Source organism: Mustela lutreola, chromosome 1, assembly GCF_030435805.1.
Source record: "Mustela lutreola isolate mMusLut2 chromosome 1, mMusLut2.pri, whole genome shotgun sequence".
NCBI lineage: Eukaryota > Metazoa > Chordata > Mammalia > Carnivora > Mustelidae > Mustela > Mustela lutreola.
Genome location: NC_081290.1, coordinates 145,648,710 through 145,663,641, shown reverse-complemented (window position 1 = coordinate 145,663,641; position 14,932 = coordinate 145,648,710).

Genomic DNA, 14,932 nt, shown 5'->3' with positions numbered 1-14,932 from the left:
AAGATAATGGTACTGGGACAGAGTCCAGGTAGTCTGGACAGAGCATGTCCTCACAGAGCATTCAGGAAAATGCTAAAATCCATTACGGAGCAAAGAATCTAAAGCCCAGAGTCACCTCAGTTCTCTGTAATCCTCTCTCTATTCCCCATCAATCATGACTAGTCAGGTCTCTGCAGGAAAAAGATTCAAAGGGCTTAATTCTAGAGAGCTTAATCGAAGGACATTTTATAGAGGTAGAGTTTGTGAGATACCCACAGAACATCAATAGCTGGATGCTATTACCATCCCCTGTCCCAAGGAAGCAAAATAAAAAGACTATATCACTGGAACCCAGAAAAAGCTGTAGCTGTGGAAGAGAGGCCACTGAAATAGAGGTGTACTATAAGTAGAGGAGAATTCCCTGACCTTTTACTCTTACTGTCCTTGTCTCTCACTGTCCTTCAGCCCTCAATAATATACCAGCCCGATAGGGAGCTTGGATGATACAGCCTATAGAGTCACGCCCTCCAGAGCAAAGAATAGAGCAAAGACAGGTGTAAAATGGTTCAGTAGAGCAAAGGGAAAGTAATCATCAAAATTTACTATGTTTTACCTCTTTTACTCACTAAATTTTTTTTAAATCTGCCTTGTCCATTCAATGCTTATTACCATTCTCTGTGTTCATGTTCTTTTTTTTTCCCCTAGTATTTTATTTATTTATCTGACAGAGAAAGAGAGACAGCAAGAGCAGGAACACAAGCAGGGGGATTGGAAAAGGGAGAAGCAGGCCTCCTGACAAGCAGGGAGCCCAATGTGGGGCTCAATCTCAGGACCCAGGGATCATGACCTGAGCCCAAGGCAGATGCTTAACTACTGAGCCACCCAGGTGCTCCTGTCTTCTTTTTCTTTTAATCTTTCATGTTGTCTGTTATAATGGCCTTTTCATCGTCTAGCTTTTGTTTACACACTCCTTAAATTAATCTTTTATGTTGTAGCTAGAATGATCTAAAACACAAATTCCCCATTCAGTGGCTCCCCAAAACCTACGACTGTATTTTACAAACCTTTTTCTTAGTTGTTTGTGTCAAAAATTTCCTAAATCCTAATTAAAAATATGATCGTCTTTCATTAGGAAAGTGTTGTGTTGAATGTGTAGGTTTACATACAGAGATGGTTTGGTTTAGAATGTATTATTTGAATAAATGAATTGAAGATAATCTGGTATCCTTAGAGACGAAAAGCCAAAAGATTGTTGTTATATTGTCCACCCTGGGCAAAATAAAATGGTTGAGCCACTTAAGATTGGCCCTTAGAGGTAAATGAACTGATAAGGATGCAGCCCCGACTTCTTTTGGAGCAACCTTGGAGGAACTGGACCATCAGGGTACAGGCTTTTCTTTCAAAGGTAGAAGATGAGACAAATTGACTTTAAAAAATCTAAGCCATGGTCATAGGCTAGGCTTTTTGGAATTGGCCTTTTACATCCTCTACCTTAAAGGACTTTCCTTAAGACCCACTTAAAAACTCACTATAGCTCAGTGATTGTGAGATCAAATACTGGAGCCAGATAGTCAGTGTTTAAATTTTAGCCTTGCCACTTATCCTCTAGGTATCTTGAATGAGTTAAAATCCTTAATTTCTGTACCTGAATTTTTTCATTCATAAAATGAGGATCACACAGTATTTGTACCTTAGCTTTGTTTTAAAAAGTAAATGAGTTAATGCACTTGAAGTGCCTGAAACATATGAAGCCCCCAATTAAATATTAATTATTGCTGTTGCTACTTTAGCTTTCCCTGGAGGAAGACTCTACTTGTTCTCAGAGGAGCCAGGCTTCCACCCAAGAGGAGCCAGTAACTATCTGTTCACCAGTCATGTAAGTCTTAACACAGAGCTTGGATCTAGAGAACTTTAATGGGGGTAGGAAGACAAGTCCTTCCTACTCCGCTGACTGCCTCCCAAATAAACTGACATCTGTCTCAGAGCTGAACAATAAATGCTTAATTTGGTTTTCTCCCACAGTTGAGTTAAGGAAAAGGAGCAAAAACAGTGTTTTTCATGGTAGAGTAGATCTTAAAGGATAGATCTTCATCTGTGATAACAAGCTCTCTGAAAAGGTTCTTAGAACCTGATGGAAAGCAATGTTCACAGTAGACTCCTATGACCTATTTTTTTGTGCAGAGTACTATTTGAATGTGAACCATGAAAAAGCCATAAAACAATGCAGAAATAATAACAATGTCTCATTCTATGCTTTGTCTTCAGAGTAGAGTTCCTGAACTGTTCAGTCCGCATGCTTTCCAAGCCAAAGATATCTTCTCCACCCTCTTTATTTGTATTGTTTTGATAAGCACCCAACACCTTTAGGTAAGGGAAGTATTTGCAAGTGATGGTGTGAAAGTTAGCTGAGCTGCTCTGATTAAAGTAGGTATCCGAACCAAAGCCATAAAGTACAGTTGGCCTTCTGCCCATCCCCCCCCCCAACCATTCACCGAACTCTGAGGGGCTTTCTCTAAGGGGGAAATTGCAATCATACAAGATTAAATCCAGGTTCCTTAATTAAGTCCAGATACGTGATTTGGTTTCCACTTAACCTTTCTAGCCTCAATCTTTAACAATTCCTACTTCACTACCACCATTCACACCTTTGCTAGAGTAGTTTTTTCTCCCTATGTTTTCCATCTTAGTTTGCTCTGTTACTTTGTATCACCCCTACTCAGTTCAAGATTCTTCCTTCCAGAAATTGGTAGTTTAGGAGGAGCATTCTTTCTTTGATTTCTCATAGTCCCCTATCTATAGCTCTATCTTAGCATTCACCCAATTATGTAAGTGAAATGATATGTTTGTCTTCCTGACTGAAAAGTGAGTTCTAGCCTTAGAAAGTATACCTTTATATATTCCTTGTCTCCAGCATTCAAAATAGTGACTGGTGCTGAAAAGGTAATGAAATGTGTGATGAACTAAGCTAAAGGCAGTAGCAGGAAGATCAGAGAAAGGAAGACTCAGAAGATGTGTAGAAAACAGAATCTATTGGACTTGAAACAATTACATTATAGGAGTACCAAGGACATAAAGAAAGGGGGAAAAGTTAAGGTGATGCCAAAACTTTTAGCGTGAGCAGCTAGGGACATGGTGGTCTACTGACCAGGGTAGTCAATTCAGGCAATAGCAGCAACAACAAAGATTTGAAGAGAAAGACGATGAGTTAAATGACCATGTTTTAGATATCAATGGGATATCAAGTGACGATGTCCAGTGAGAAGGGAAGAAAATGTATCTAGAGCTCACAAGCAAGATTTGCTCTAGAAGTATATTTGGAGGTTTTAATTATATTGGTAGGTTGAAGTTGTGTGAATGGTTATTATCCTTGGGAAAATGTGCAGAGGGTGGAAATGCTCAAACCAAAATATATAATGAAGAGAGAACAGCAAATCCCCTGGGAGAATCTTCTGAAATTAGTAGTGGATGAAGGTAAAATCCTGGGTAAGATGGATCATTTTGTAAAAATGCACTATTCTAAGGAATGGTTTATAAATGAATTGCCAGTAGGACCAGTGTCTTTCCCAAATCAATCAGGGTAAGGGCATATAGAATAGATAAATATAAGGAATATAAATGTTTTATTTTTTCAATATGCAGGTATAAAGTCCTCTTCAGATTTCTTTTGGTTAGTGAAAACAGGTATTAATGTAGGGGCTTTGGTAAAAGCAAACTTTTGGAATGCAAACTTTTGGAATGCAAACTTTTGGAAAGTGGAGGATACTCTTCAGTTTATGCCATTTCAGCTTACAGATTTCATAGGAACATTCCACTTTCAGATAGTAGGAAGAAGCTGTGTTCCAACTCATTTTTATGAGGATTTTTTTTTGTGACTTATTAAAAATGAGAGTCAGAAAGTTGGAATTTATTGGTATCTCTCCAGGTAAATCTATAGTGAATGTATTAAGTAACTTGATGTTTAAGTAATTTAATATTTCACCAGCCAGCATCTCCCCTCTCTTTTTCTGGGAACTGCTTGCACTTGTCAACTCTCCTGGTTATGCTATATAACAAACAACTCTGAAGTTCACTGGCTTACAAAACAAAGTACTTCTTTCTTATATTACATATAGACTACAAGTTGCCTACAATGATGCTTCAGGCTTTGGGAAGTAATCTACTGTCCACCGTGTCTTATCTCATCCTGGATTCCAGATTGGAGAAGCAGGTCCTAATGTGAGACCTGCCATTCTCATGGTGGGAATGGGAAAAACCTGTTAGAAAAATCATGATGCCTTTTTTAAAAAAATAACTTTATTTATTTACTTGGTTGGTTGTTTGTTTGTTTATTTAAGTAATCTCTGCATCCAAGGGGGGGGCTCAGACTCACAACTCCAAGGTCAAGAGTTGTATGCCTTTCCAGCTAAGCCAGCCAGGCACCCCAAAAATCATGATGCCCCTTAAAGCTTCTACACAAGGGTGTTGTATGTCATGGCCTTTCACTCCATTGGCTAAAGCATGTCATATGAGTAAGCTAAGCCTTAATGGGAAGGGGATATATATTCACCAGGAAAGAGACACTTCAAGTCACATGTACATGGAAAGGGAAGAACAAGTAAGTCAATAATACAATTTGCCATACGTATTCCTCTGTCAGCTTAATCTCCATGACTCTTGTGGGAAAATTCCCATGTTCTTACATGTTCCCAATTTTTTGGCCATAACTGGTTTCTTCAGTGTTGAAAATATAACTCAAACAGAGCCCTTCTATTTTCTAATAGGATTTGGGAGGGGGAGCCAAATTGTATATGTGGTGCTGAAGCGAGCACTCCAATAGCCCAATTGTAAAATGTAGTGCCTGGGAGTCATCAGTGACCACATTCCTCAGCATATAGAGAAAACCAGGCTGCAGTAGTAGGGAATAGAGCTGACCCACAGAATAAAGTCAAACAAGGACAGGAAGGACGTTATGGCATTTCTGCTCTTCCTATGGTTTGGTTGTTCAGCCATTCCTTGGATTCTGTGAATCATGAAACTTTTTTTTTTTGTCTAAGCCAAAATTGTATTGGTGTTTGTCTTTTGTAATGATATCAAGATAATGGATATGTAATTTCACATATTTAGGCAGTCACTGTAATTGACATTTCACACATGAGGATTAGAATTAGGGATGGAAGTTCTCTCTGATACCCTGGCTGGAAGAAATATTTTACAAGAACACCCAAATACATTATTCTACACTGCTCTCACCAGCAGTTCTTTGTACTGGTTTCTTCCAAGGGCACTAACAAACTGGGAAACAGTGACCTGAAAAAAATGGGCTGATGTTGGTTATCTTGCCAGAAATAGTTTGCTTTATGAACTAATTGATATTATGATTTTTTAAACTAGCTTTTTAGTGAGTTGGGTTAATGTGAATCATTTCTAAGAATTTGAGTTAACTATTTAGAATTTAAGAATCTGAAAAGTTGAGGATCATATTAGAGGCAAAACTTATCTAGGTCTGACCTTGCCTACAGCAGGTATACAATCTAATTTTGAGCATCTCCTTAACTGAACAACCATCATAAGCCTGGATTTTTAAAGATGTTGAAAGATAGAATTTCTATGAAGAACTGACTTCTGAACACAAAATTCAACTTCTTGATCATTTCTATCTCAAAAAAGATGTAAAAGATGTATGTTACGTACAGTGTTTTTAGCCTTAGACTATCAGTGTTTAGAGCAACCTGGGGTTATATTAGTGAAAATAGCAGAGTAACATACTCCAAATTTCATCCCCCTATAAAAGCAAATGAAAAATAGGCAAATGAAATAATGAAAAATGATCAGAATTAACTTTTTTGTGACTTTAAAAACTAGCCAAAGGACTATGGCAAGCTGTCAAATATTTATTTGGGAAAAAGGGCTTATTTTTAATATGAACAGTGAAATATATAGTGTTTTAAACTGTGCCATCCCTATCCTCTGCTCCTCAGATCAATGGTAGCTGTGAGAGTAAGAGCCTGCATTCCTCGTACCAGAGGGAACAAAACATACTTCATAGCAAAGAATTGTAATTAATGCAGTTGACCCTTGAATAGTATGGGTTTGAGCTGCACAGATCCACCTACATACAGATTTTTTCAATAAATGCAGCACTGGAAATGTATTTTCATTATTATTATCTTCATATTTTCTCTTGCTTACTTTTTTATAAAAATACAGTATATAATATATACAAAGTATGGGTTTATTGTTATTGGTAAGGCTTCTGGTCAACAGTAGACTATTACTAGTTAAGTTTTTGGGGAACCAAATATTATACTGGGTTTTCAGCTGCCCAGGGGGATAATGGGAGGGCTCACCACTCAACTCCCATGTTGTTCGAGGGTCAGCTATATTTGTTCTAAGCATGTCTGGTGGCTCCCTGGAATACTGGCTCAAAGACTTGTCTTTATTTTGCCTAACTCCAAACTAGTCTAGTGCTAAAGCTCCTTCCCACAGAGCATTTGTCGAAAACATTTACAGTACAATATCTTGGGCTATTATGCTTGCTATGATAAATAATAGCTGGGGTAAACTTGGACAATTCAGAAAGACTGGGCTATGAGTGTCTTGTAAGAGCTTACAAAGCTCCTAAGAATTTAGAAGGCCAAACACATGCTTAGGGTGGTGTGCACGCTCAGGAAAGACCCAAGCAAGCCCTAAGTTCTCACTTCCTGCTGACTTTGAGGTTCTAAGAAAGAAGGACAGAGTTGTAGAGTGCCTGGCGAATGTCGAAAGGATGGCAGGACAAACACACATGGGTTCTCCTCAAAGACTGGGACATTTTTTGGTTCCAAGTGTTTAAGGAAATCTCTAATCAATCATTTAGCTGGTCACTAAGCTACTGTAACAGATACTTTAAGGGGCTATATACAGCAAAGAACAGATTGCAGAATTACTTCAAGGAGAGGCAGAAACAGGGGCACCTGGCTAGCTTAGTCAGTAAAGCATGCCACTTGTTATTTCATAGTTACAGGTTTGAGCTTCATGTTGGGTGTAGAGATTACTTAAAAATAAAATCTTAAAAAGAAAGTCACTAAACAAACAGAACTGTAATAAGCAGTAACATCAGCCAATCTTAGGGAATGGGAGAGTTAATATAATCATTATCACCCAGTCTGTATTTACATAAAGGTTCACTCCTGGTATATAGTCTATGACTTTTGACAAATATATAATGACATGTAGCTTCCATTATATTATCATACAGAATAGCTCCACTGCCCTAAAAATTTTCTGTGCTCTGCCTATTCATCCCTTCTTCCCCTCTAACCCATGGTAACCACTCCTCTTTTTACTGTCTCCATAGTTTTGCCTTTTCAGAATGTCATATGGTTGAAATCATATAGTATATAGCCATTTCAGAAGTACTTCTTCATTCCATTCCATTCAGCCATTCCAAAACTACTTCTATTTACTCATATGTATCAAAGGTGCCTCTATATCTTTTAGTGGATTGATAACTCATTTCTTTTTAGCACTAAATAATATGTGATTTTCTGGATGTACACCATTTATTTATCTATTCATCTACGAAAGGAAATCTTGGTTGCTTCCAAGTTTTGGCAATTATGAATAAAGCTGACATAAACATTTGAATGCAAATTTTTATGTGAACATAAGTTTTCTTTTTTTAATTTTTAAAAAAAAATTTTTTTTATTTGACAGACAGGGATCACAAGTAGGCAGAGAGAGAGAGGAGGAAGCAGGCTCCCCACTGAGCAGAGAGTCCGATGCGGGGCTTGATCTCAGGACCCTGGGATCATGATCTGAGCCAAAAGCAGAGGCTTTAACCCACTGAGCCACCCAGGCGCCCCAAGTTTTCTTTTTTTAAAGATTTATTTATTTGAGAGAGAGAGAGAGAGAGAAAGTTGGGGGGGAGGGGCAGAGGAAAAGGGAGAGAGAGAGAAAGAATCCCAAGCAGATTCCCCACTGAGTAGGGGGCCTAATGCAGGGCTTGATCCCATGACCATGACCTGGAGATCATGATCTGAGCTAAAATCAAGAGTCAGAACACTTAAACAACTGAGCCAACAAGCCACCCTAACATAGGTTCTCACCTCCTTTGGATAAAAAACCAAAGAGCATGGTTGCTAGATTGTGTGTTAAGACTATGTTTTGGGGGCAGTTGGGTGGCTCAGTTGCTTAAGTGGTCGACTCTTGGTTTCATCTCAGGTTATTATCTCAGGATCCTGGGATGGAGCCTGGCATTGGGCTCTTTATTTGGTGTGGAGTCTACTTGAGATTTTTCTCCCTTTGCTTCTGCCCTCCCTCATGCACACTCTTCTCTTTCTCTCTCAAATAAATAAATAAATCTTTAAAAAAAAAAATCATGAGGTGCCTAGGTTTCTCATTTGGTTAAGCATCTGTCTTCGGCTCAGGTCTGATCCCAGGGTCTTGGGATCAAGCCCTGCAATGGGCTCCCTGCTCAGTGGAGAGCCTGGTTCTCTCCCTCCCTCTGCTGACACCCCTGCTTATGTGTGTTTTCTCTCTGTCAAATACATGAAATCTTAAAAAGAAAAAGCCTATGTTTAGTTTTTTTTTTAAGATTTTATTTATTTATTTGACAGACAGAGATCACAAGTAGACAGAGAGGCAGGCAGAGAGAGAGAGGAGGAAGCAGGCTCCCCACTGAGCAGAGAGCCTGATGCGGAACTCGATCTCAGGACCCTGGGATCATGATCTGAGCCAACGGCAGAGGCTTTAACCCACTGAGCCACCCAGGTGCCCCTAGTTTTTTTTGTTGTTGTTGTTGTTGTTTTTAAAGATTTTATTTATTTACTTGACACAGAGAGAGAGAGAGAGATCATAAGCAGGCAGAGAGGCAGGCAGAGAGAGAGGGGGAAGCAGACTCGTTGCCAAGCAGAGAGCCCAATGTGGGGCTTGATCCCAGAACCCTGAGATCATGACCAGAGCCAAAAAGGCAGAGGCTTAACCCTCTGAGCCTCCTAGGCACCCCCTATGTTTAGTTTTTAAGAAGCCTCTAATCTTCCAAGGTGGCTATACTATTTCACATTCTCTGCAGCAATGGATGAAAGTTCCCATTGCTCCACATCTTCACCAACATTTGGTACTGTAAGCATTTCAGATTTTGGCTGTTTTAATAATGTGTAGTGATATTTCTTTGTTATTTTAATTTGAAATTTCCTATTGACATATAACGAGAAGCATCTTTCTATATGCTTATTTGACATCTGGTGTATCTTTTTTGATGAGTTGTCTGTTCATATCTTTTGCCCATTTTTAAAAATCAGGTTATTGGTTTTTCTTGTTATTGAGTTATAAGTATTATTTGTTTACTTTGGATAACAGTCTTTTCTCAGACACGCCTTCTGCAAATATTTTCTCCCACAATGTGGCTTCTCTTCTCATTCTTTTGATAGTGTCTTTCACATATAAGTTTTTAAATTTAGCAAAACCCAATTTAACCATTTTTTTTCATGAATTGAATCTTTGATGTTCTTTCTAAAAAGTTATCACCACTCATAAGGTCATGTAGATTTAATCCTATGTTATCATCTAATGTTTTTATAGTTTTGAATTTTATACCTAAGTCTGTGATCTATTTTTAGTTAATTTTTGTGAAGAGTATAAAGTCTACGTCTAGAACTTTTTTTTTTAACATGTAAGCATCCTGTTGTTCCACCACCATTTGTCAACAAGTCTGTCTTTGCTCCTTTATTAAAGATCAGTTGACTGTATTTATTTGGATCTAATTTGGAGCTCTCTAAACTGTTCCACTGATCATTTGTTATTTTGCCAAAATAACAATATTTTTATAGCAAGTCTTTTTTTTTTAAGATTTTATTTATTTATTTGTTAGAGAGAGAGAGAGAGTGGGAGAACACAAGCAGGCAGAGAGGCAGGCAGAGGGAGAAGCAGGCTCCCCACTGAGCAAGGAGCCCGATGCGGGACTCGATCCCAGGGTCCTGGGGTCATGACCTGAACCGAAGGCAGCGGCTCAACCAACTGAGCCACCCAGGTGTCCCTTATAACAAGTCTTGATGTCAGATAGATTTAGTCTTTTGAATTTGTTTTTCCTTTTCAATATTGTATTGGCTATTCTGAGTCTCTTAGCTCTCCATATAAACTTTGCAGTTAGTTTGTTGATGCCCTCAAAATATCTCACTAAGATTTTTATTCATAGTGCACTGAATCTATGCATCAAGTTGTAAAGAACTGACATCTTGATAAAATTGAAACTTCCTATTCATTAAATATGTAATTTCTGGGGCGCCTGGGTGGCTCAGTGGGTTAAGGCCTCTGCCTTCAGCTCAGGTCATGATCCCAGGGTCCTGGGATCGAGCCCCACATTGGGCTCTCTGCTCCGCAGGGTGCCTGCTTCCTCCTCTCTCTCTCTGCCTCTCTGCCTACTTCTGATCTCTGTCTGTCAAATAAATAAATAAAATCTTTTTAAAAAAATGTAATTTCTGCCCATTTATTTAGTTTTTAAATTTCTTTCATCAGAGGTCTATTGTTTTCTTCAAATAGATCTTGTACATATTTTATTGGATTTATACTTAATTATTTCATTTGAGGGGGTACTGATATAAGTGATGATGTTTTTAATTTCAAATTCTACTTGTTCACTGATGGCATATAGGAGAGTGATTTATTTTTGTATATTAATGTGTCCTATAGCGTTGCTGTAGGACATTCCAGAAGAGTTTTTGTCAGTTTTTTCTGATTTTCTACATAAGTAATTATGTCACCTGTGAACAAAGACCATTTTATTTCTTCCTTCTTAGTCCATACACCTTTCATTTTCTTTTCCTGTCTTATTGCATTAGCTTATTGCATTGCATTAGCTAGGTTGAAAAGGAGTAGTGAGAGAGGGAACATCTTTGCTTTGTTCCTGATCTTAACAGGAAAACTTCTAGTTTTTCACCATTAAATATGACATTAGCTTAGGGGGTTTGTAGATTTCTTAATTAAGTTGAAGGTATTCCCCTTTATTCTTAGTTTGCTGAGAATTTTTGTCATGAATGGATATTGCATTTTGTCAAATGCTGTATCTGTGATATGATCATATAATTTTTCTTCTTAGCCTGTTGACGTGATCAATTACATTAGTTGATTTTAAAAGGTTGAATCAGCCTTGCATATCTGGAGTAAATTTCACTCAGTTGCGGCATATAATTCCTTATACATCGTTGACTTTGATTTGCATTGTTGAATTTGACTTACTAATATTTTATTGGAGATTTTTATACTTATGCTCATGAGAGATTTTAGCCTTTAATTTTCTTTTCTTGTTTTTGTTTTGTTTTGTTTTGAAGATATTATTTATTTAATTGACAAAGAGAGATAGCAAGAGGGTGAACACAAGCAGGGGGAGGGGCAGATGGAGAGGGAGAAGCAGGCTTCCTACTGAGCAGGGAGCCTAGTGTGAGACTTGATCCCAGGGCTCTTGGATCATGACCTGAGCCGAAGGCAGACACTTAGCGACTGAGCCACCCAGGCAGCCCCTTATAATTTTCTTTTCTTTTGATAGCTTTGTCTGGTTTTGGTATTGGGGTAGTGCTGACCTCATAGAATGAGTTAAGTATTCTCTCTGCTTCTGTCCTTTGAAAGTGATTATAGGTAATTGCTATAATTTTTTCCTTAAGTGATAGAATTCATTACTGAGTCCAATCTGGGCAGGAATTGGTTTTTCAAACATGATACCAAAAACAAAAGAACCAAAAAAATAAATAAATTGGACTTGGTCAAAGTTGAAAACTATTGTGTGTCAAAGGACACTATCAAGAATAGGAGAAAATATTTTTAAGTCATATATTGGTTAAGGATCTAATATCCATAACATATAAAGGACTCTCATAACTCAACTAAGAAAGACAAATAACCCAATTAAGAAATAGGCAAAAGATCTAAATAGACATTTATCCAAAGAAGATGTACAAATGATCAACAAGCATAAGAAAAGATGCTCAATATCATTAGTCATCAGGGAAATGCAAATCAAAACAATAATGAGAAATCACTTTGTACACACTAGGATGGCTATAACCAAAAAAACAGTAACAAACTCAAAATTAAAATGAAACTAACCTATGATCCAGAAAACGTATTACTGGGTATTTACCCAAAGAATACAAAAACAGTCATTCAAAGAAAAATATATACCCTTGTGTTCATTGCAATATTATTTACAATAACTAAATTATGGAAGCAGTCCAAATATCCATGGACAGATAAATGGATAAAGAACATAAGGTATACATATGCAATGGAATATTATTTAACCATAAAAAGAACAAAATCTTGCTATTTGCAACAAAATGGATAGATCTAGAGAACATAACGCTAAGCAAAAAAGTCAGTCAGAGAAAGACAATTACCATATAATTTCACTCATGTGGAGTTTAGGAAACAAAACAAAGAAAGAAAAAAAGAGACAAACCAAAAAATAGACTCTCTTATTTTTTTCTTTTTTAAGATTTTATTTATCCATTTGGCAGAGAAAGAGAGAGCGCAAGTAGGCAGAGAGGCAGGCAGAGGGAGAGGGGGAAGCAAGTGCACTGTTGAGCAGAGAGCCCGATGTGGGGGCTCGATCCCAGGACCCTGAGATCATGACCTGTGCAGAAGGCAGAGGCTTAACCCATTGAGCCAGTCAGGTGCCCCAAATAGACTCTTAACTATAGAGAACAAACAGATGATTACTAGAGGGGTACTAGGGGGGCAATAAGTGAAGGGGATTAACTATACTTACATTGATGAACACTATATGAAACTGCTTATTCACTATTTTGTACACCTGGAACTAAGATAACACTCTCTATAGAATTAAAAAAAATTTTTAAAGCAGTAACAATTGTTGGTGAGGATATGGAGAAATTGGATCTGTCATACATTGCAATGCAAAATTGTGTGGTCCCTTTGAAAAGCCACTTGAAATTTCTTCAAAATGTTAAACAGAGGATTACTGTATTACCTAGTAATTCCACTTCTAGGTATATATCTGAGAGAATTGAAACATGTTCACAGTAAAACTTGTACATGAATTTTCACAGTGGCATTATTTATAATAGCCAAAAAATGGAAACATGCCATATGTAATAATGATGAGTGAACCAAAAAATTGTATAGCCATATACAATTTGTTTTTAGATTCCATATGAAATATTATTCAACCAGAAAAAGGAATGAAGTACTAATACACACTACAACGTGGATGAACTTTGAAAACATACACTAAGTGAAAGAAGACTGTAACAAAATTCCTTGCACTGTATGATTCCATTTACATGAAATGTCCAGAATAGGAAATAGAGACAAAAGGCAAATTAATAGCTTTCTAGGGCTCTAGGGTAGGGGTGAACAAATAGTAGAGTAACTGCTAATGGGAATATGGTTTCTTTTGGGGGGTGATGAAAATGTTCTGAAATTATATTGTGATCATGGTCACACAGCATAGTGAAAATACTAAAAACCATTGGAGTATATACTTTAAAATGGTAAATTTTGAGATGCCTGGGTGACTTAGTCAGTTAAGCATCTGACTCTTGGTGTTGGTTCAGGTCATGATCTCAAGCGTTGTGGGATCAAGCCCCACATTAGGCTCCATGCTCAGTGGGGAGTCTTCCTGAAGATTCTCTTCCTCTGCTCCTCCCCTCTCCTCTTTCTAATAAATCTTCGGGTGCCTGTGTGGTGCAGTCTGTTATGCATTGAACTCTTGGTTTAGGCTCAGCCTATGATCTTAGGGTCATGAGATCGAGCCTTGTGTCAGGCTCTGTGCTAGCCTCTCCCTCCCTATCTGCTTTTTCTATTTGTGCTTTCTCTCTCTCAAAATAAATAAATCTTTAAAAAAAATAAAATAAAAGGGAGAACTTTATGTTAAGTGAAGTATATCTCAATTAAATACATATGTATATAAGTATATCTATATCTATATATGTTATAAGGGAGAAAAATAACCTGGCAATTTACAATTTCTGGAGAGGAAACTAACATGAAAAATTAGAGAAAATATAAGCCTCTATTCAATTCAATTCTTGTGTTTTTTTAACATTTTAAAAAATTTGTAGTTGGCATACAGTATTAGTTTTAGATGTACAACATAGTGATTTGACAATTGCATACATTAAACAGTCCTCACATGGTAAGTTTAGTTGTACCATCTGTCACCATAAAAAGTTATCACAAAATTATTGACTTTATTCCCTGTGCTGGACTTTTTATCTCCATGATTTACTTATTTTATAACTGGAATTTTGTACCTCTTAATCCTTTTCACATATTTCACCCATCCTCCCCACACTCTTTTTGCCTCTGGCAATCACCAGTATGTTCTCTGTGTTTATGAGTTTGCTTCTGTTTTGTTGTTGCTGTTTCTTGGTTCATTTGTCTTGTTTTTAGATTCCACATGTAAGTGAAATCACACAGCATTTGTCTTTTTCTGACTGACTTATTTCAATTAGCAGAATACTCTCTATATCTTTTCATGTTGTTGTAAATGGCAAGATTTCACTCTTTTTCATGGCTGAGTAATATTCGTGTGTGTGTGTGTGTGTGTGTGTGTGTGTGTGTGTGTGTGTGTGTGTACATATGACGTTTTATTTGCCCATTCATCTTTCAGTGAACACTATGGTTGCTCCCATATCTTGGCTATGTAAATAATGCTGCAATAAATATAGGGGTGCCTCAAGTTAGTGTTTTCATTTTCCTTGGGTTAATACTCTGAAGTGGAATTACTAGAACATACAATATTTTAATTTTTAGTATTTTGAGGGACCTCTATACTGTTTTTCATACTTGTTATACCAATTTATGTTCCCACCAACACTGGGAACATATGTTCCCGTGTGTTCCACAACCTTGTTTCCACAACCTTGCCAAAAGTTATTTTTTTTCTTTTTGATATGGCCATTCTGACAGGTGTATGGTAATATCTCATTGGGATTTTGGTTTGAATTTCCCTCATGGTTAGTAATGTTGACCATTTTTT